A 21,443-nucleotide genomic window follows, 5' to 3' on the forward strand; every position below is an offset into this window, starting at 1 on the left:
AGCCAATGAGGCGTGTTGTTTTTGACATGTGGTATACACTGGTGGGCGTGAATAAAGTTTTCCCTCTCGCGGGAAGTTGGTTCAAGTCTGGGAAAACTAAAGGCTGGTGTGTTTTTGTTCCTCCGTAATGATCGTCGGTAAAGTCTAGGCTTCCGTGCCAGGATCTCTGTGCATCTTGTCTCTGCTAACAATACTGTAAAAATTCAGATTTAGATTCACGTTCACACCGTTACACTTATCTGGGATCTGGGGGTGGGCGGTGTCCCACATATCCGGTGCTCTCTCATAAGAAAATCAAGGATACCCGTGTCGTCTCGGTGAGCGACAATACTTCGTGTTTAGCGGAATTTCTCTCATATTTAGAAGAGGAGGTGAAACTGTCGCGGACACATCAGTCTGTCCTCAGAGGTAAGCTCCTACCGTGCATGTCTTCAAGCAGCCCAATCACTCACTGCTCAGAATCATATCACTGCGCACTGACATGCAAACCTGAAAACTTAAAGACGGCAATCTGGGTGCTGTTACCCTGAAGTTCAGTACGAACTGTCTTTAAATGTCAATACTGAGATACAATAAACGGTCTGTGGGGCTACAACAGTGAAAGTGAAAGTCAGGGTGGGACGCGCTGGTGGTAAAAAATAAATAAATAAACCTGAGGCCTGTATTACGAAGCCACATTAAGGCTCAGTGAGCTATGTCGAGTTTAAAGTCTAAACTGTCAGAAGTGGCTCTCTGTGGTAACCCAATGGTTCTCAAAATTTTCCACCATGCCCCACTTAGCCGGATGAATCTTTTCCTGCCCCGCGGGAAGCGAGGTCCTGGGGTGGGGTTCCCCCTTGATAGCGAAGCGGCTTCACTACAGACGGTGACGGAGAATCTCCCTGTAGTCGTTAAGCTAACGGACCTGCTTATTTCCTTTTTCCGCCGTGAGAATTAATCCGATGTTCAACATGTTGACTCTTAGTGTTTTATTGCTCTAACCTATGTGTATGTTTTTATTAATGTTATGTTTTACTTCGTGTGGTTTTTATATGTACTTTAAACCTGTTTGTTTTTCCTTGTGTACACCACTTTGGCCAATGGCACTGATTTTAAAGTGTTTTATAAATAAAGTTGAGTTGAGAATTTGTTCCGCGTGACTTTTCTCCCGGGTCGTTCACGCCCCACAGAAATACTGACATAACCTGATCAGGAGCAGGTCACATTCAGAGCTGCAGTTTAAGATCAGGTGAAGCGCCACGTTTCCACTGTTTCTCTAATTTACAGTATAGATTCTGTGCGGGGGGAACACGTTTTATCTGCGCAGGTCATTAAGCCGCGCCTCACTAACTCCACTGCTGTTCTGCTGCTGAGTCTGTTTTGCACAGCTGGAATTTTAACTACAAGAACACAAACACAGACCAAGCACACCTGTTTGATCAGTAAGATTCATTTCACTCTGATCTGCCTAAAAACAAAAGTTTCCTCGTCTCCTGTATCAGGCAGCGGGACAGTGACATTTAAACATCAAGTGGATCCAGTTTAGCGTTTCAGAGCTCTAATATTAGATTAGTTTTAGATCTTTTAGATTACAAAGATCTCGTGAAAGATAACGCTTATATTTTATTCCTTGATTTTCAAAAAGCCTTTGACTCAGTTGAGCATCCCTTCATTTATAAGACATTAGAATATTCTATGCACTATGTTTTGGATATAATTAAGATGTTACACACAGATATCAATAGTTGTGTCTCCCTTCCTGAAGGCACAGGCCCAAGATTTAATATAGGGAGAGGAATAAGACAAGGGTGCAGTTTGTCTCCACTATTGTTCATTATGGTTGCTGAGCTGCTGTCCATCAGTCTGAGAAACTCGGAAATTGAAGGCATTACTTTTGATGAAAGAAAAATAGTTATTAGGCAATTAGCTGATGACACAACACTATTTTTGAAAAATAAAGAACAAATACCGGTTGCTCTTCAGGTGGTGGAATCATTCTCCCGGGTCTCAGGCCTAACTCTTAACCTTAAAAAATCTGAACTCCTAAGTATTCATGATAGTTTTGAAGATGTGTTATACAATATTCCAGTGAAAAAGGAGGTTCGGTACTTAGGTATATTGGTGTCCAAAGATTCTAAATCTAGTTACAGAAAAAACATCCAGAAGCCAATTGAAAAATCCAGACGAATGCTAAATAACTGGCTGCAAAGAGACTTAACACTCTTCGTTATTGACAAAAATTGAACTTATTTCCAGACTAATATACCCCACGTACTCTTTACCCCTTTCCACAAAAACCATAAAAGAAATAAACTCCCTCATTTTTAACTTCATTTGGAGAAATAAACATCATTATATTAGAAAAGCTGACATGATCAAAGGTTTTGAGGAAGGAGGAATAAAAGCAATTGACTTTGAAACTATAAATGGTGTACTTAAGTTAAGATGGCTGCAGTCCTTTTTAAAATGCAGCGAGGATATTTGGTTCTCTTTACCCAACTTTGTCTTTAAAAAATTAGGTGGCATAGATTTTCTTTTGAAATGTGACTTTGAGGTTTCTAAATTACCAGTGAAACTTTCTGCCTTCCATCAACAAGTTCTGTTTTACTGGAAAATGATTTACAAACATAACTTTAGTCCACACAATGTTCCACTGTGGAACAATAGGGTGATTCTAAGGAGAAGAAAGTCAATATTCATGGAAGGATGGATGGAAAAACAAATTTGGTCAATTGTTCATCTGTAAAATGATAAGGGGGATCTATTAAAGTATGACAAATTTAGTGACAAATATAAAATAGTCTGTAGCCCTGATGACTACAGAAGTGTAGTTGACAATATTCCAGCTGCAATGATTAATCTAATTAGAAACAACTTAGATCAGACCCCAACCCCCAGATTAAATAAAGTGTTCATCAATGGCATAAACTTTGTAGAGAAAAAATGTAATAACCTATTTTTGAGAAAACTTTTAATTGATGAGATCTATCCTGGATCTTCTAAAAGAACACATCATTTAAAAAACTTTAACAAACAAGAAATTCGATCCATCAGAACTAAATTCCTGAAATTTCCAATCCTTCCTGAAGTCAAAGAAATCCATTTTAAAATTTTAAATGAAATTTATCCTTCGCAGGAATTTATTAAAAGAATATTCAAATTTGAAATGGAGAATTGTTATTTTTGTAAATCATTGTTGGAATCAACAGAACATCTGTTTTTTGAGTGCCAGGTTGTATGCAACTTTTGGAAGGAAATACATAACTGGTTGCTGTCTAAATCTCTTCATATAGATACTTTTACCTGGAAGGGGGTCAAATATGGTATATCAATAAAAAAAGCAAAAAAAACCAAAAAAGTTTCAGAGCTCTGATGTGCAGCCGCCACCTTAGAAATAATCAGCAGCACCTTCGAGTAAAATAATTAACTCGAAGTAAAATGTTTATTTTACCGCTCTGTGTCCTAATTTTTTTAAAATACATTTAATACGTTTTAAAATACGTTTTTATCATCATCACCTGATAATGTCTCTGATTAGAGTAGGCAGCACTCACAGGGATCATTTTGTGCCGAAGAAGCTTCGTTCCTAGTAGACCCCTCAGGTCACACTCACTGACGTCATCATAATCAGAATGAAAACATCGTGAAGAAATTCACGTGTAAATATTTATAAATTACAACAATAAATATTTTTATTATTATTATTATTACAAGTATAGAAGCCATATGCAGTTAATGGTGTTAGGTAGCCACGTGGTGTTGCATGTGCATTCCTTGGATTAGGAATGGTGATGTTTAATGAATGAGTATGAAATATATTCACCTGGTCTCTGGTGTGGTTGCACGGAGAATCATTGAGCAGGGAGAGTGTGGGTTTTTTTTTTTTTTTTTTTTTTGACCGCTTTTTTTCTGCATGTCCATGTGTTTTGTCTTGCCTTGTATGGAAGCCTTGGAGTAGCTGGATTATTGAAACATGTAAATAAATGATCAATGGAACAATGTTTGGAAACTGAATCATTTGCTGGTTAATTCAAAAGCAACTCAACAGTGCAGTACTCCCTACTTTAATTTTGTAGTGGCAAAACAGGTGTTGAGTCACTACACTAAGGAATACCCAGAAAACACAGTAGTAAAATTCCAACATTAAGAGCTCAAATGTTCTTGTTTCACAGGTACGATGATGAACTGCTGCGGTCTGCTAACTCTGGAGAAGGAACCAGGTACTGATAGAAAACAAAGAGACTTCTGTTTTCTCTGCAGCTATCAGAAGGTTGGCGGTTCAATTCCTGGCTGCTCCAGGCTGCGTGACAAAGTATCCTTGGGCAAGATACTGAACCCCAAGTTGCTCTCTGACACAAGTGTTGGAGTATGAATGTCTGTGAATGTTAGACAATAAAAGCACTTAGCTTAGTTACACAGCGAAGTGCTAGTGTGAATGAGTGTGAATGTAAACGTGTTGCATAAGCACTTTGAGTGCTCAGAGTGGAAAAGCGCTATATAAGAACTAGTCTATTTACATATATTTTTTGTTGTAATGGCACATAATAATATCTTGCTGTATGGTCTGTGTATTTGTCATAATTCTGTTTCTCTGTCAGTTCCTCTGAAGAGCATTGAGGTGGAGCTGGAGGTGAGGGACCATGTGGCTACAGTGGTCTCCACTCTGAACTACGAGAACAAGGAGGACAAACCATTAGAGGCTGTTTTTGTCTTCCCTCTGCCTGGAGATGCTGCTGTCTGTCATTTCAGTGCTAAGATTGGACAGACACAGATTGTAGCTGAGGTGAAGGAGAAACAGGAGGTGAGCTGGACAGTAAATATGACCTCATTATAAGTAAGATTAAAGACAACAATAAACACAGTGAATGATACTGACATGTGTCTCCGTCCTTCAGGCTCGTGAGGAGTATGATGATGCTCTGAGCTGCGGTCAGCAGGCCTTCCTATTGGAGGAGAGTGAGCAGAGTCCAGATATATTCTCTCTGAGTGTGGGCAGTCTGCCTCCAGGAGAGAGCGCCTCCATCAGGTTGGAGTATGTCACTGAGCTGGCTGTGCAGGCTGATGATGGGCTGAGGTTCTGTCTGCCTGCTGTGCTCAACCCTCGATACCAACCTCAGGGTAGGAAAACTTCAAAATATTTGGACCAGAAATCCTTAAGCTACACCAGGGAAAGTCTTAAACCAACCTTCACATCACTGATGGAACACAAAATGTAAAAAAAAGAAAATCTTCAAACTCAGGGGTGAACACAGAACCAGAAGAAGTACTTAACTCTCAGGGAAACTGAAAAAAAAGAAACCCTTGAGCTACATCTCAGACTCTACCAGCCTCAGTTAACATATTAAATGTTAAAGTTCATGACAGTTTAATTAGAAAAAGATTCAACAAGTATGGCTTTTTTGTCAGAGTTGCAGGAGACAACATCTTTCTAAAAAGAACATAACAGCAGAGGTTAGGTTTGCAAAGTTGCATCTGAGGAAACCACAAGACTTCTAGAACAAAGTCTTTTGGACTGACAGGCCCCAAAATGGAGATATTTGACAATAATGCACAGTGTCACTTTTGCAGAAAACCAAACACAACTTATCAGCACACACCTCATACAGTCAAGCATGGTGGTGGAGGAGTGATGATTTAGGTTTGTTTTGCAGCCACTCGACCTTAGCACCATGGAGTCCTTGAATCAGCCATGAGCTCTTCTGTATGCCAGAGTATTCTGGAGTGAAATGTGAGGCCATCTGTCCGACAGCTAAAACCTCCCCAAACTGGTTCATGCTACAGGACAGTGATCCCAAGCACAGCAGCAAGTTTACAGCTGAGTGGCTGGAAAAGAAACAAATCAAGGTGCTGCAATGGCCCGGTCAAAGTCTAGACCTCAACCTGACTGAAATCTGTGGCTGGACCTGAAGAGAGCTGCGAATAAGCAAATATGTGAAAACCTCAATGAAATGAAAAAAATGTTGTAAAGATGAATTGACCAAAATTCCTCCACAATGACATCAGAGACAGATACAGACAGCAGTTACTTTGAGTTACTGCTGCTAAAGGTGGCTGTACGAGCTCTTAAATCATGGGGTGTACTTGGTTTTTTACAGGTCAGTGTTTGTGGGAAAACACTGACTCTCCCTGTTACGATTTTATATCATCAAAATGTGTTAACTAAATGACAGTAAACCAAATTTTATATGGGGTTTCCTTTATTTCACTACAAGTTAGATCATAAAGAAGTTTATGAAAGTCACATAAAAGAAGTAAACCTCTCACTAGTGTAAAATCCTTGACAATAAACTAATTCACACTCACTGTTTGGTTTTTATTAGGTTTACCTTATTGTACCAATACTTGTCATAATGCCATTTATAGGATAAAGTCATGGAAATAAAGAAAAGAACAAAAGCTTTTGCAGGACTATTTATGTTTCCTGAACAAAAGTCTTATTTTCCTTGTTTGAGCTCCAGCATCATGTGGACCACAGGTTCTTCTCAGGTAAAATGGTTTGAGTGTGTAATGCCTCAATATTTACAGCATTTCTAACCTGATGTTGTGTGCAGGTAGTGAAGGTGCAGGTGTCCAGGTGACTTCTGTTCCAGCCTCTCTGGTGCCCTACAGTCTGTCTTTCTCTGCCCGAGTGTCCTCTCCTCGTCCAGTCTCTAAAGTAGAGTCCAACTGCTCCCTGGACCCTCTCCAGTACCTCATCACTGATCAAACCCAGGCCACGGTAGGTAGAGCGTTGATGTGTCTGCTGTGTGTGGTTGTTACTGATTACTGAGAACTAAATATGAATGTGTTTGTGGTCTGCAGGTCAAGTTGGCTGCAGGACACAAGTTTGACAGAGATGTTGAACTGCTGATTTATTACAAAGATGCCCACCAGCCCACTGCTGTGGTGGAGGCAGGACAGGCCTCTGCTGAGGCAGGTCAGTGAAAATTAATGAAATAATTAGTTTGCATATAAAACTTGGTGATTTCCATTCTTCAACCGGGAGCTTTATTGTGTTGGAATTGATTATAAAATGTGAAACTGAAAATTTTTTTCATCCATGTCATGTGTTTCAGGCACTCTGATGGGTGATCCAGTGGTGATGGTGAGCCTGTATCCCGAGTTCCCCCAGTCTGTGATGTCTTCATTGGCTTCATGTGGAGAGTTTGTGTTCTTAGTGGATCGATCTGGAAGTATGAGCTATGCTAACGATTACAGCAAGGAGCAGGAAAGTCGCATCAGCAGTGCCAGGGTATCCATAATAAATTATTACAATCATAAAGTCTTTCAGTGACCCTCTCACACAGTGGTCTCACCATGTTTTCCCTCTTCTCTTAAGGATACTCTGCTGCTCCTGTTGAAGAGTTTACCAATGGGCTGCTATTTCAATATTTACAGTTTTGGGTTCAGTTATGAACACATCTTCCCGTAAGTCTCTCCCTCATATCAGTCAGCTCAAGAAAGTCTCCGCTGTCTTTGGTAAATTATCTGCATGTGTGTTTTGGTGCATGTTTGTGTGATGGCAGTAAGAGTGTGGAGTACAGCCAGCAGACCATGAAGGAGGCTCTGAAGAAAGTTGAGCAGATGGAGGCTGATCTGGGTGGAACGGAGATCCTGCAGCCCCTCAAACATATTTACAGCCAGCCCTGCATTCCCAATCAGCCTAGACAGGTAACACATTCTCTTCTGCTCATCCTTTTCAGGGTCACAGGGGGGCTCGAGCCCATCCCAGCTGCTATACAGCAAGAGACAGTGTACACCCTGTATAGGTTGCCAGCTTGTCGCAGGGCTAACTCAGCTCTCAGCACAAACTGTGTGTTTCTGGGTCTGATGTTCTGTCCCTTATGTACCAACTCTCCCCTCAGCTGTTTGTCTTTACTGATGGAGAGGTGGGGAACACCAAAGAAGTGATAGATCTGGTGAAGGAGAATTCAGATTCTCACAGGTGGAACCACAAACACACAACTATATCTACACAATTCCCAGGATGTCCAACATGTCCTCAGTGTACTTAAAGAAAACTGTTGTACTGCAGGTGTTTCTCTTTTGGGATTGGGGAAGGGGCCAGCTCTGCTCTCATCAATGGGATGGCCAAAGAAGGAGGAGGTCACGCTCAGTTCATCACAGGGACTGACAGGATGCAACCAAAAGTAAGACATTAAACACAATTAGAAGTGAGGTGAAACACTGCAGCAGCAGCAGATATGTATTTGAGATCAGACCTGCAGTGAGTAAAATGTCTGTTCCAGCTGTTTGTGTATATTTGTAGAGTTTTTCTTTATTTTTCAGGTGATGCAGTCGCTGCAATTTGCTCTGCATCCGACTGTGGTTGACATCTCAGTCACATGGGATTTACCAAAGGAAGTGTCTGTCACTGTCCTCTCTCCACCAATCACAGCACTTTTCCAGGGCCAGAGGTCACTGATTTATGCCCAGCTCACTGAACAGGTAGGAGCAGCACCGTCATGTTGTTGTTTAGGTATTTGATGACAGTCATTAACATGACTTCAAACACTGTAATTCTGTCTCAGAGCTCAGAGGCAGCAGAGGGCTGTGTGACAGTGAAGTACAGCCTGGCAGGTCATCCCTCTGAGAACCAGCTGCACTTCAGTCTCAAACCTGCAGCAGACACTGGGTAAAATCATTTAATACAAGCAGCATTGTTCTTTGAATCATGAGATTACAGGTGTTGGGTTTAAAATATCAAAACAGTTTGTTAATAACACACACCTAATGCTTTTTATCTACTCTTAAACATGTTTCAGTGCAGTCACTGTTTCTAAATCATATTTTTTCATACTTGGATTAGTGGTATCAGTATGTCATTACTGATGACAGACATTAAAAATGAGTAGTCTCAGTCTGCTTTCAAATAATTAAGCTTGTGTGAAATCAAAGAGCCATTGTTAGGAGTCATGTCCAAATATTGTGCGCATTTTCCCAGCATATGGAAAAATCTGTTGTGGTGCCAGAGGCAATGGTAAAACCCTGAAAAGGATCGAATAGAATAAAAATAGATGCAAGTTACTGACAAACTAATGTGAGAAAAATGACAAACATTATGACTCTGTAATGTTTTCCTTCATCTCCAGATTAACAGTCCACAGGTTGGGTGCTCGGACTCTTATTCGCTCCCTGGAGATGGAGGAGAGAGAGCACAGAGGACAGCAGGATGGAGGAGTGAAGGAGAAGGTGGTGAAACTCAGTGTCCAATCAGGAGTGAGCAGTTCTTTCACCGCCTTCATTGCCGTCAACAAAGACAACAGCAAAGTGATTCAAGGACCTCTTGTGCGCAGAAATATTCCAACACCCTGTGAGTTTGTTTCAAGAGGAAAAACTAAAACTGTCAGTCACAGCTTAAAGATAAAGATAATTGAACATGAATGAAAGGAGTACAATGATAACTTTAAGAGCAGAATATAAATCCAGCAGGGACCAATCAGAGGAGAGGTGCAGGTGAGGAAACTTTAGTGTCAATCATGTCAGAGAGGTGAGAGCAACAAGATCTGATATGAGTGAAGAGTTAGAACATGAAACAGAACAACCACTACAACACTGTTGGTAGTCGTGTGTCTTGTTTGTGTTGTGTTTGTACATCCATAATATGCCCTCAAAAATATATTTGTAAAAAAAATTCTTATAAAATGTCCTGACTCCTTTTTTTTCTTTTACATCATAGGTTATGCCTCCTTGAGTATACCCAAGGCATTATACTTATGTAAGTAAAAGCTGAATGACAGTGTAACACACATCTACACATCTGTGCACTGCTATCAAATAAACAGAAGTAAGCCAGCAAGTTTCTGTTTTTACTTATTTGAAATGTTAAGTGTGACCAATCAGAGAAGAGAAGCAGGTGAGGAAACTTTAGTGGCAGAGGTGTCAGAGAGGTGAAAGTAACAAGATCTGAAATGACTGTAGAGTTATAACATGAAACAGAACAACCAGACTGATGAACATCTCATATTTTAAATGCTCTTTATAGAATTTGTGTTGTATTTGTATTTCACTCTAACTTATTAAAAGGTAAATGTTGTAGTTCTTTTTAAGAAATGAAATGTTTTGATCTGATTTTTTTTTTTGTTTTCCCCTCATCATCACAGTTGGTAGTTCCATGGAAATGGATGATTCCTTGCCCAGTAAGTAAAATCTAAATGACAGTACAGCAAATGTTTGTGTTTCTAAACATAAATAGAAGCAAACCAACAAATTTCAGTTTCTACTTATTTGAAATGTTAAATGTGAAATACTGTATGTACAGTAGCTGCAGTGTTTGCTGTGATAGTTGCTGTAATGGGCTGTATCATTAGGCTGTAAGTGAAGACGTTCATGTTTTTATGTATAAAACTATTTTGGATGATTTGCAAGTCACTGTAATAACCTCAGGAGCCAGAAACATATTGAGCAAAACAAAACATATGAAAGATCTAATTTTCCCTACATTGTGATGCCAGGCTCATCATCTGGCTGTGATTCATTTTGTGTAAAATTGATTTTATAATTTAGTAAATAATTTAAAAAATAAATCAAAATAAAATCAGGGGTTACAGTGCGCCGGATCGAGGGCAGATGTCCGTTGCGCTCGCGGTACTTCAGCATCTTAAATATCGAAAATGACAGACAATGACAGGTAAACAGATTGTTTATGAAGGAAGACACCTGAAACACTTTAATGAAAAAAGTAAGACATTTAATATATTAAAGAATCAGAAAAATCACACATGTATATGTGGGACCGAAGGAGACAGCAGGCCTGTGTGTGCTCTCTCTCTCTCTCTCTCTGAGCCCGTGTTCCTGTCTAAACATAACATTTTTATACAGCCTCTTATCTAAACATAAACAATCTCTGGGCGCTACGAGTTGACCTTCGTCATTCAGTCTTGTTCAAGCTGGTTTTTCATGGCCCAGATTCCTCAGTAATGGAGCCTCTTCTCTCCTGATGCTTTAATTATACGTCCTTGTGGCCGAACCTCAAAATAAGATGCACTGAGACAGAGAAGTTAGTCTAGTACTTTCTGATCTGTTGCTCTCTGTCTAATGTATTATTCATTTGTTTATTATTTGGTTGATCCACAGTTTATTAATTAATTTACTGGAGTTTACCTTTAAACATTTGTCCTTTATTCATTGAGTAAAATATAATCCCTAACAAGGCAAACCCATATAATTTATATATCATCTATAGCGCTATAATCAGGGGTTACAGTGCGCCGGACCGAGGGCAGATGTCCGTTGCGCTCGCGGTACGTCAGCATCTTAAATAGCGAAAACAAATGAAGTAACTGTAGCAGGTAATTTTATATGCAACGTTTATGCTCAAATATCAGCAAACAGACAAAGTGTCTGCAGTTTGTCACACAATGTGTCTGCTAGCTAAAAGAAGAGCTGCTGTATTTCCAGGGAGAGCAAACAATGAGAGAGAAGTTCCCTCAGAGATGGAGAAAAAGAGCAGAAGAGGAATAAGAGATGTTAAATTTAAAGGTAAGGACTGCAAAACAAGTGGATGTATGCTAACTTTGTGTAATTGAAAGATTGTATAAAAACAGATCAGTTTGCCGTAATGTATTTACAGTAAAGCTGTGTGTTGGACTGGTGCTCAGAGGCTGTGTTCATGCTGAGAGTTACAGGTTACATGAAGTGTTTTTTACTTAAGTAAAGAAATACAAATAAAGACGCACGCAAGCACTTGTACTTCTATTTCAGTACAAAATGTTTGTGTGTGTGTGTGTGTGTATGTGTATATATGTGTGTGTAAACACAGTGGCCCTATGCTGAGATGACATTTGAGTTTGAGAACACTGCTGTAGTTCTTTTTAAGAAATGAAATGCTTTGACCTGCTTTTCCTCCCTCAAAATTATAGTGTTCAGCCTATTCAAGCTAAAGCGTGCTCCCAGGCCCATGGGTAAGTAAACCAACACCTTTCTGTTTGTACTGAAATGTTAAATGTGAAATACTGTATGTACAGTAGCTGCAGCGTTTGCTGTAATGGGCTGTATCATTAGGCTGTAAGTGAAGACATTTTTTATGTATACAGTCGTTATAACGCGCTTCACCTCTCGTGGCCTCGCTGTTTCACGGATTTTTTTAGTGCAGTTTTTATGCTTTTTTTTTTTTTTTCCTTTTTTTTTTAACAGTGTATGAATGTGCATCGTGTTCTGCGTCCTGATTGCTGTCAATCAATCTCCTCCGTCCCTCGTCTCTGTCCAGCACAGAATGTGTTAGGCTTGAAAACAGGTTTTGATCTTTGGTTTCCATCTATAGTACTGTATAATAATTGTAAAAAATAAAGCTGACTACTTCGCGGATTTCGCCTATCGCCTGTTATTTTTGGAACGTAACCCCCGCGATAAACGAGGGTTCACTGTAATACTATTTTTGATCATTTGCAAGTCACTGTAATAACCTCAGGAGCCAGAAACTTACTGAGCAAAACAAAACATATGAAAGATCTAATTTTCCCTACATTTTGATGCCAGGCTCATCATCTGGCTGTGATTCATTTTGTGTAAAATTGATTTTATAATTTAGTAAATAATTTAAAAATTAATAGAGAACAATGGAAACTAGGCAATCTGGCAAATCAAGGATGATGATCAAGGTTGTATAAATACTGCAAGAACCAATCAGAGGAGAGGACAGAAGCAGGTGGGGAAACTTTACTGACAGAATAACAGAGAGCTGAAAGTTCTGAAATAACAGAGTTTGGACTTGAAAACAGAAGAATCAGACTGATCAGATGTTATAACGGTAAAGCCAAGTAACGGTATGGATTTAGTTTTGATTAATAGTTGTGATGGAAAATCAGTTGAATGATTCATTTATATATTTTTTTAATCCTTAATCCTACATTTTAATCCTATAATATGTTTCACAAATAATATTATATTAGCATATTAAGAGGTTGTGGATTTGTTAACTCCGTCAGGCATAGGAACTGATGGAATCGACGTCTGACGGAGTTGACACAGGAGCGTGTATGTTCTGACAAAAAGTGCATTGTACACTGTAACTTGCTAGCTGTCCCAATGACCTCACTAAACTACCTAAATTCAGTCCCTGCTGTTAAAGAAAATGATCATAAGTGGAAGACGGTGTGACATGTTCCAGCTGTGACTGTAGGAATAGTTTTTTCAAAACTATGACAAAAATATGTCAAACTTGAGCGTGCGTGGTTGTGTTGCATTCAGCACAGATTAAAGGGGGTCCTCAGGGACATAGTTGACCAAGCAATTTCTTGATTTAGTGAGGGTTATGAAAATATGAGGATGCAACACTGACAGACAGATTTTGAGGGAAAAGTTCACTTTATACATTGTTTCATATATTTAAAATTATTTTAAAAATTGGATGTATATACAGTTGTAGAATTTTTTTGTAGGATTTTTAAGAAACAGATTACTGCACATGAGCTATATTGCGTAGATGGCTGGTCGCCCCCCCCGACTGGCTATGTGCTCCGGTCAGAGAACAGCTGCGACTTCAGGTGATATTGAGAGATTTATTGACAGACAAGCATCAAAGTTGGATTCTTCATTGAACTGTTGCATACACATTCAATGTATGGTGAATAAAGATCCAAGTGTGGGTGCCAGAATACAGGTGTGTGTGTGTGTGTGGTCTCTGTGAAGTAAAAGTATACAGAAAGGTAATTAGAAACTATACAACCACGTTCTACATTATGCTAAATTATGCAGAATATACACATTGAGTCACATTACACGGTATACATACATACGGTATACAGTTGCACCTAGTAACATTAATGTGGCAGAGAAACGAAATTACTGCAAGTGGCAAGTAATGGCAGAACAATATAGGTGAAGACTAGGCACCCGTAGGGAAATTCAAGCACAATACACTTGGTGACCAAAAGGTGGTGCTTTGAAACCACAAATAGCAAAGCGGTGTTGCCACTGGAAAGCTTAGAAAGACAACCGTTCCCATGGCAATGCACAGAACCGTACTTACGGCCAATACAACATTTAGAAGCTAAATTACTGCCTCAAACACTTACAGAACGGTGGAAATAACACCACAGGTCGGAAATACTATTTAGGTACTCCCAAACCCGACTATTAATGCAGCTACAACCCAAGAAATAAGCGTTTAGCGAGCCATTTAAGACTTAGACATTTCCCCATTGGAGTGAACTAGAGCTCGCGGTAGACCAAAGTTACACGGTTAACAGACTAAACAGCATGTAGCCAACACCAGCGGATGAAATACAACATGAATACAGACAAAACTGATGCACTTGCATCGTCATCAACGCACACGTACACACAACGATACTGCCATTATGGCGAAATGCAGGAGCGGCACGGCAAGTGTCTGCTAGCTAAGTAACCTCAAAGGCATGAGAGCACACAAGTGCGTGGGTACATCACCACTGACGTCTCTGGCGTTATGACGCTGACTCCAGCAGGGAGTTTTCCACAGCCGCCCCCGGATTCGTGGAGAGAATACGTAGAACAGGAAAATCTCTGCTGGATTATTGTGCGCTGGGGTCTCCGTCATCAGGCATTTCAGGAAGCTCGACTAACTTGGCGACAGGACGGGTGTAGAGGTTGCCCTTGATGTCCACCTCTGCAGTGCGTACCTTGCCCGACAGGCCACAGCGCTCGCTGGAGCTGACCACCATTGAGCACCATGACGACAGTGCCCACCGCCAAGTCTGGTGTAGTAGTTCTCCACTTCTGGCAGGGCTGTAGACCAGGTAGGTACCTGCGGGTGAAGTGACTCCAGAAGTGGTCGGCAAGCACCTGACTGTGTCTCCATCTACGTCATTTCAGCAGGTCACTGGAACCGTAGACTGCCTGTGGTAGCGAAGCATCTCGCCGCCCCATGAGGAGGAGATTCGGGGTAATCGGGTCAGGATCGGCCAAGTCAGAGGATGCGTAACCAAGGGGCTTAGAGTTGAGGATACCCTCAACTTCAGTGAGCACAGTCATTAGGACCTCCTCTGGGAGGACTTGGTCCTTCAGGATGGTCTGGAGGGAGATCTTAACCGATTTAATCTCCCTCTCCCACGCTCCCCCGAAGTGTGGAGCGAGAGGGGGGTTGAATCTTAACAGGATGCACTGTTTGGCCAACTGTTCCTTGAGCAATAGCTCAAGAGCTTCAAGAGCTTGCTGGAGCTCCTTCTTGCCGCCACGAAAATTGGTGCCTCTGTCACAGAGTATCTCGTAGGGCTTGCCCCGGTGCGCTATGAAGCAACGGAGGGCAAGGAGAAAGGAATCCGTGTCCATACTCGGCATCAAGTCGAGATGGATGCAGCAGGACGTGAGGCATTTGAACACAATGTCCCAATGCTTCTCTTGCCTTCCTATCTTGTCCGCGTACGGGCCGAAGCAGTCCGCTCCGGTAGACCAGAAAGGGAGTTTGTTGAGTTGGAGGCACGCAGCAGGTAGGTCGGCCATCTTGGGGATTGTAGGCTTGCTTCGCCATCTGCAGCACTCGACACAGTATTGCTGATGCTTCCTGATGGCTTGGCGGCCTCTGAGGATCCAGTACGACCTCCTGATCTCCGCGAAGACTCTCTCTTGGGACCGGAGTGTCGGAGACGATTGTTGTAGTCCTTCACCAGAAGCTGTGTGATGGGATGATCTGGTGCAAGGACAATGGGATGAATCGAGTCTTCAGGTAGATCATCAGCTTTATGGAGGCAGCCTCCCACTCTGATGAGACCAAGAATGGGGTCGTACTCTGGTGAGAGTGATATGAGGTGACTACTAGGTCGAATCGGACAGTCGTGCTGTAGAGGGCTGAGTTCTTCAGAGAAGCTGTCTGCTTGCGCTCACTTCAGGAGAGCTACCTCTGTGTCTATGCGAGCAGAAGCAGACATGGGGGCCTGCTGCCGCCCCGTGTTGAGACCGGTATGTAGCGTCTACTAGGTTAGACCAGGTGTCGTACTGCAGTGGATCAGGACAGGTATCAGGGACTGTAAGTTGGCCACAGAACGTGGACTTCCTGAGCTCCTCTGTTTCTTCCACTCTCGCCACCAAATTATGTGGCCAATGGCTAGGAGAGTCGTACAAAAAGGCGGGCCCATCATTACAACGGGTTGGTGGAGCCAGCTGATGCAGTGCCTTCCCCCGAGTGATGTCGTCGGCCGGGTGCTGGACGGAAGGAATGTACCTCCAGTCGCTGGCATCGGTGTACTCTTGGATTTCAGCTATGCGAGTTCTGACGAACACCTTGTACTGAGCTGAATCAGATCGGATCCAACTGAGCACTGTGGTCAAGTCTGACCACATGACTGTGTGCCTCAGGGTAAGGGTGAGCTCAGAGCGTAACAGTTTGGCAAGCTGTGCTCCAGTCAACGCAGCACTGAGCTCCAGACGAGGCATAGAGAGCTGCTTCCGCGGTGCGACCCGGGATCGTGCCATGACGAATGACACATGTGGACGCCCTTCTGCGTCTTCCATACGAAGGTAGGCAACGGCTCCATAAGCTTTCTCCGAGGCGTCACAGGAGACATGTAGGTCGACGTTCGAAGGGTCAGCGCTTATGTTGAGTGGAGTGTAGCGGCGGGGCATGCTGATGTGCTGAAGGTGGGGAAGTTCACTCTCCCAAGCCTGCCACACTGAGAGTAGTTCTCCGGTGATGGGCTCATCCCACTGTTGCTCGTGCCTCCAGAGGGCTTGGATCAGGACCTTAGCACAAGTGGTATAGGGAATAACATACCCTAGTGGGTCGTACTGAGAAGCCAGAACTCTGTACACATTTCTCAGTGTAGGCTCGTTGGCTACCGGTTGGCGGTGCTTGTAGCCAAGTGTGTCGGAGGAACAGTGCCACCGTAGACCTAGGGTGGATTCCTGCAGATCCACTCTCTCTGCCGTTAGCCACAGTTCGCAGCCTTCAGTCCTTGTCTCTGATGGGAGATGATCGATAACCTCTGGTCGGTTGCTTGCCCACTGCCTTATGTCGAATCCACCAGCAGCAAGCAGGACTCTCATCTTGTCAATCAGCTGTCTGGCCTGTGATGGAGTGTGGAGAGACTGAAGGCAGTTATCTACGTAGAAAGCATTGTTGACTGAGTTCAGGACCTCTTCGTTACCAGTACAGTTGGTCTTGACGTGCCGTTGCAGTGCATATATGGCACAGCACGGACTGCAGGCTGTACCGAAGGGCAGAACACACCATTCGTAGATGTCTGGGCTGCGCTCCTTCTCCATGTCACGCCACAGGAAGCGAAGGAGTGGTTGGTCTTCAGGGAGTAACTGGATTTGGTGGAACATCCCACGGATGTCTCCGCTGATGACCACTGGATACTCCCTGAACCGGAGAAGCACACTGAGCAGCGGGGCTCCAAGGTTAGGTCCAGGAAGTAGGATGTCGTTGAGGGCGGTTTGCTGGTACCGGAAAGAACCGTTGAACGCCACCCTGGCCTTCCCGTTGTGGTGAACAATGTGGTGTGGGATGTACCATGACTCCTCCGACTGGCTTGCTTCGTCACTGCTGATCTTGACAACGTATCCAGCTCTCTCCAGTTTATGGATCTCCTCGTTGTAGACCTTAGCCAGATCTGGATTGCTGGTTAAGCGCCGCTCAGTGGCACGTAACAAAGGCATCACCGCCGATGGAGGTGCATGGAGTTTGGGCCTGCAGAGTAGAGGTGCAGCATTGTGGACTATGCCATCTACTGTGACACAGACAGTTCGCTGGTCCAGTGTTTTGACAGCTAGCTGATCTTGCTTGGAGCGTGTTACCTCCTTCTCAGACCGGAACGGCTGGGTGTCGACTTGCCACAGCATCTCAACATACCGACGTAATTCATGATTTGGAGACGAGCACGCTGCATGGAGACATGACGTCGCAGTGGAAGGACTTTCTAAGAAGTTGGTCGGTCCCTTTATGGTCCAACCCAGCAGGGTACATACAGCGATGGGGCTTCCCTGGGGCCCTCGCAGTACTGGATGTACAGGAATAATCAGGTGGGGGTGATCGGAGCCGATGAGGAGCAAAGGCTGGACTCTGCTGAACCCTCGCACTGGCACCCCATGGAGATAGTCAAACCTCTCCTGCACTGCAGAGATACTCACTCTGCAGTGCAGGACTGCTCTGCTAGACTGAGCTCTTCTGCCGTGAAAGCATGGCAGATGGTGTATTTCACCCGAGTGTCGGTGGGATTACACACCTCGAACGAGATGGATGCTCCATTAAGCTTCATTACGTCTTGTCTGATAATGCGGAGTGGCAGAACTTCATCCTGTCTCTGCAGACCAAGATACCTGGAGGGAGAAGGATGGTTCTTTGAGAGCCGTCATCCAGTACGGCGTGAGTGTCCAGCGTCTTGCCTCCGCTTTGTAGTCGAACGGGAACGATCTTCAGCATGATGCAACTGGAGTGACCGGACTGACCTACATAAACCAGACTGGAAGATGCAGGACCCTTGAAGAGGCTCGGACCGGCTTGGATGGCCACCTCATGCAGGACAAGAAGGTGTTGCTCGTTGCAGCTCTTCTTCAAGGTGCAGCTCTCCAGCTTGTGACCCTGGCCAGGGCCAACCGCACCAGCATATGGTCTCACAAGGGGTCTGAGGATCTCATCTCGGTACTTAATGGCAGTCATGCTACCTCTGGCGAACACATGGAGGGCTGTGCGGCCCTCCAAAGAAATGCCACCCCACACCATTACTGACCCACTCCCAAACCGGTCATGCTCTGTCACGTCTGTCACATGTGCTCAGTGTGAACCTGCTTTCATCTGTGAAGAGCACAGGGCACCAGTGGCGAATTTGCCAATCCTGGTATTCTTTGGCAAATGCCAAGCATCCTGCACGGTGTTGAGCTGTGAGCACAACCCCCATCTGTGGACGTTGGGCCCTCATACCAGCCTCATGGAGTCAGTTTCTAACCATTTGTGCAGACACATGCACATTTGTGGCCTGCTGGAGGTCATTTTGCAGGGCTCTGGCAGTGCTCCTCCTGTTCCTGCTTACACAAGGCGGAGGTAGCGGTCCTGCTGCTGGGTTGTTGCCCTCCTACGGCCTCCTCCACGTCTCCTGGTGTACTGTCTCCAGGTAGTGCCTCCAGCCTCTGGACACTACGCTGACAGAAACAGCAACCTTGTTGCCAGTTTCTATTTTTCTTTCATGTCTTCAAGCAATTGAAAACATTTGATTTGCGTATTGATCTTTTATATAATTATTAAATATTTGGCAGATATTCAAATGAAGCAAGTAATGTTTTATTTGTAACACAGTTTGTTGTGTGGTGGTTTATGGAGTTTATCATGTAGAGTTTTAGTCTTCTCATCTAGCGCCATAATCAGATCCAGTTTTTATTTCTGTCTGTTTTTTATATTATTATATTTTCATTTCACCAGCTGCTGTGCCCGATCAGCCTCCCAGAGACCCTTTGCTGCAGTTAGTCTCCCTCCAGGAGGCGTCTGGCTGCTGGCTGCTTGATCCAGCTCTGGCTGCTGCACTGGGAAGAGCAGCAAGGAGGTGGAAAAGTCAAAGCCTGCAAAGGTGGGTTGCTTGTCAATTTAAATAATAAAACAAAATGATCATGTGAGATGTTGTAAAATACATTTGAAAGCATGATTTGGACAAAAACACAGGATGTAATTAAACACATGGAAAGACAAGAGAACATACAACAAATGAAAAGGAAGTCAGACTAAATGTAGGCCTGCCTTGCTGCATGAAAATAAACAGTGTATATCAGAGGCTAAAGTACTGGTGGTACTCTCTCTCTTAAGCACCCACTGAGCTGCACCAAAGTCTGATTTTTACTAAGTAACCACACAGCAGGAGAAAGTATTTCCCTCATCACTCAGCAGTTGTTGTGAAAGTATTTCAACACATTATTTTAGATTATTTATGTTATCACAGTTGGAGATGGCAGATTTCCAGCAGTAGACACAAATCCCTTCATGGCTGCATCAGGAAGGGCATCAAATATGCAGAGCTTTGGTGACCCCTTGTGACAAGGGAGCATGTTTTAAACTAGCTGCTACTGCTAGTTGTACAAAGAAAGGTCATTTTTGTGTGTTCTGTTTTATTTGATAATTTTTGACTGTTTGAATTAGGCCAACAGTGAAGTGTGGGCCACCATTCTGGCTCTGATCTGGCTTCATGGTTTAAAGATGGATGCAAAGGACGAATGGGAGCTTCTGGCTATGAAGGCTACATCATGGCTCCGTGCTCAGAATGGTAGAAACCAAGATGATAGCAAATTATTATTTTAAACACCGTTTGATGGTATAGTAAGCTTTTCCTCCCCAAGCCATTCTTATCACTCTGTTTTTGTGTTTTTAGCACCATGTGTGACAGAGTGTGTGGAAGCTGGAAATGTCCTGTTAGGCTGCAGCGTGAAGAAAGAAGCTCTGAGGCTCTGAGGGATTTCTTAACGTGGCTTCACCTTCAGACTGATGAACAGAAGCAGATCTACTCTCACCATACTGCCTTGATTCAGTGCTGTTTCATATTATCTGCCCCCTTTATAGTTATGTGTAGCCCGTCTACCATATAAGTAATAACGATGTTTATTTAGATAGATAGATAGATAGATAGATAGAGAGAGAGAGAGAGAGAGAGAGAGAGAGAGAGAGAGAGAGATAGATAGATAGATAGATAGATAGATAGATAGATAGATAGATAGATAGATACTTTATTGATCCCAAAAGAAATTAGGGAATCTAATCTATCTATCTAGGATTCTTTATTGTTGATTGTATTGAAGTTTGCACCTATTTGGATTTATGACTGTAAAAAATGTCAGAACTACTCTGAGTACTGTGGAGTATTTTTATCATTTTGACATCAGTATTTACTATCAATATTTTATATCATGTATTGTTACATATATTAATCACACACACTGGATTAATGGTCACATTATATATTATTTGTCACTTATATTGTCACTCACACACTGGAACACTGCATGCTTTAGGTGAGTGGAAAGGACTGAGGCCTGCTCTGCCCAGGGCCTTGGGTTTTTTCCACTAGTAGAACTGCACTCATTCAGTCAGTCAGTCAGTCAGTCAGAATACTTTATTGATCCCAAAGGGAAATTACTACTGTTACAGCTGCAACCGTTTCATTTAAAACGAGTAACCCTAAAACACAATAACATACACTAAAAGGCATAAAAGTATAAAGACTAAAGAGATATTTTTGACTAGTTTTAGTATTTTCATACCTGATCAGGTGCAAGATTCAAGGCGCAAAAGTGAGTATTGTGTAATGAAAACTTGACAAAAGATACAGTTTAAAGAAATATATTCAACAACCAACTGTTCACAAGACATGCTAAATTTGTGTAATATTAAGGACACACATGAACATCAACAGGGAGAAACAAAGAAAAACATGAACTCCCAAACTCAATAAATTCTACAATAAACTCCACAATAAACTTCAGCATCAGTGCAGCAGATTAATAACGCCTACATGTGGTGTTAAACAAAAACAAACTCTTTGAAGGAGTCAAAGGTCAAATCCATCTGCATCCTGATGTTCTCACCACCTGAA

At 42.7% G+C, this 21,443-nt stretch overlaps 1 pseudogene; it reads left to right on the forward strand.

The window, feature by feature from the left end:
• The first annotated feature begins 75 nt into the window (after nt 1–75).
• On the forward strand, nt 76–20,349 carry LOC115791272 (von Willebrand factor A domain-containing protein 5A-like; annotated as a pseudogene).
• The last annotated feature ends 1,094 nt before the right edge of the window (nt 20,350–21,443 follow it).

This window comes from Archocentrus centrarchus, chromosome 13 (genome assembly GCF_007364275.1).
Source record: "Archocentrus centrarchus isolate MPI-CPG fArcCen1 chromosome 13, fArcCen1, whole genome shotgun sequence".
In the NCBI taxonomy this organism is placed as follows: Eukaryota; Metazoa; Chordata; class Actinopteri; order Cichliformes; family Cichlidae; genus Archocentrus; species Archocentrus centrarchus.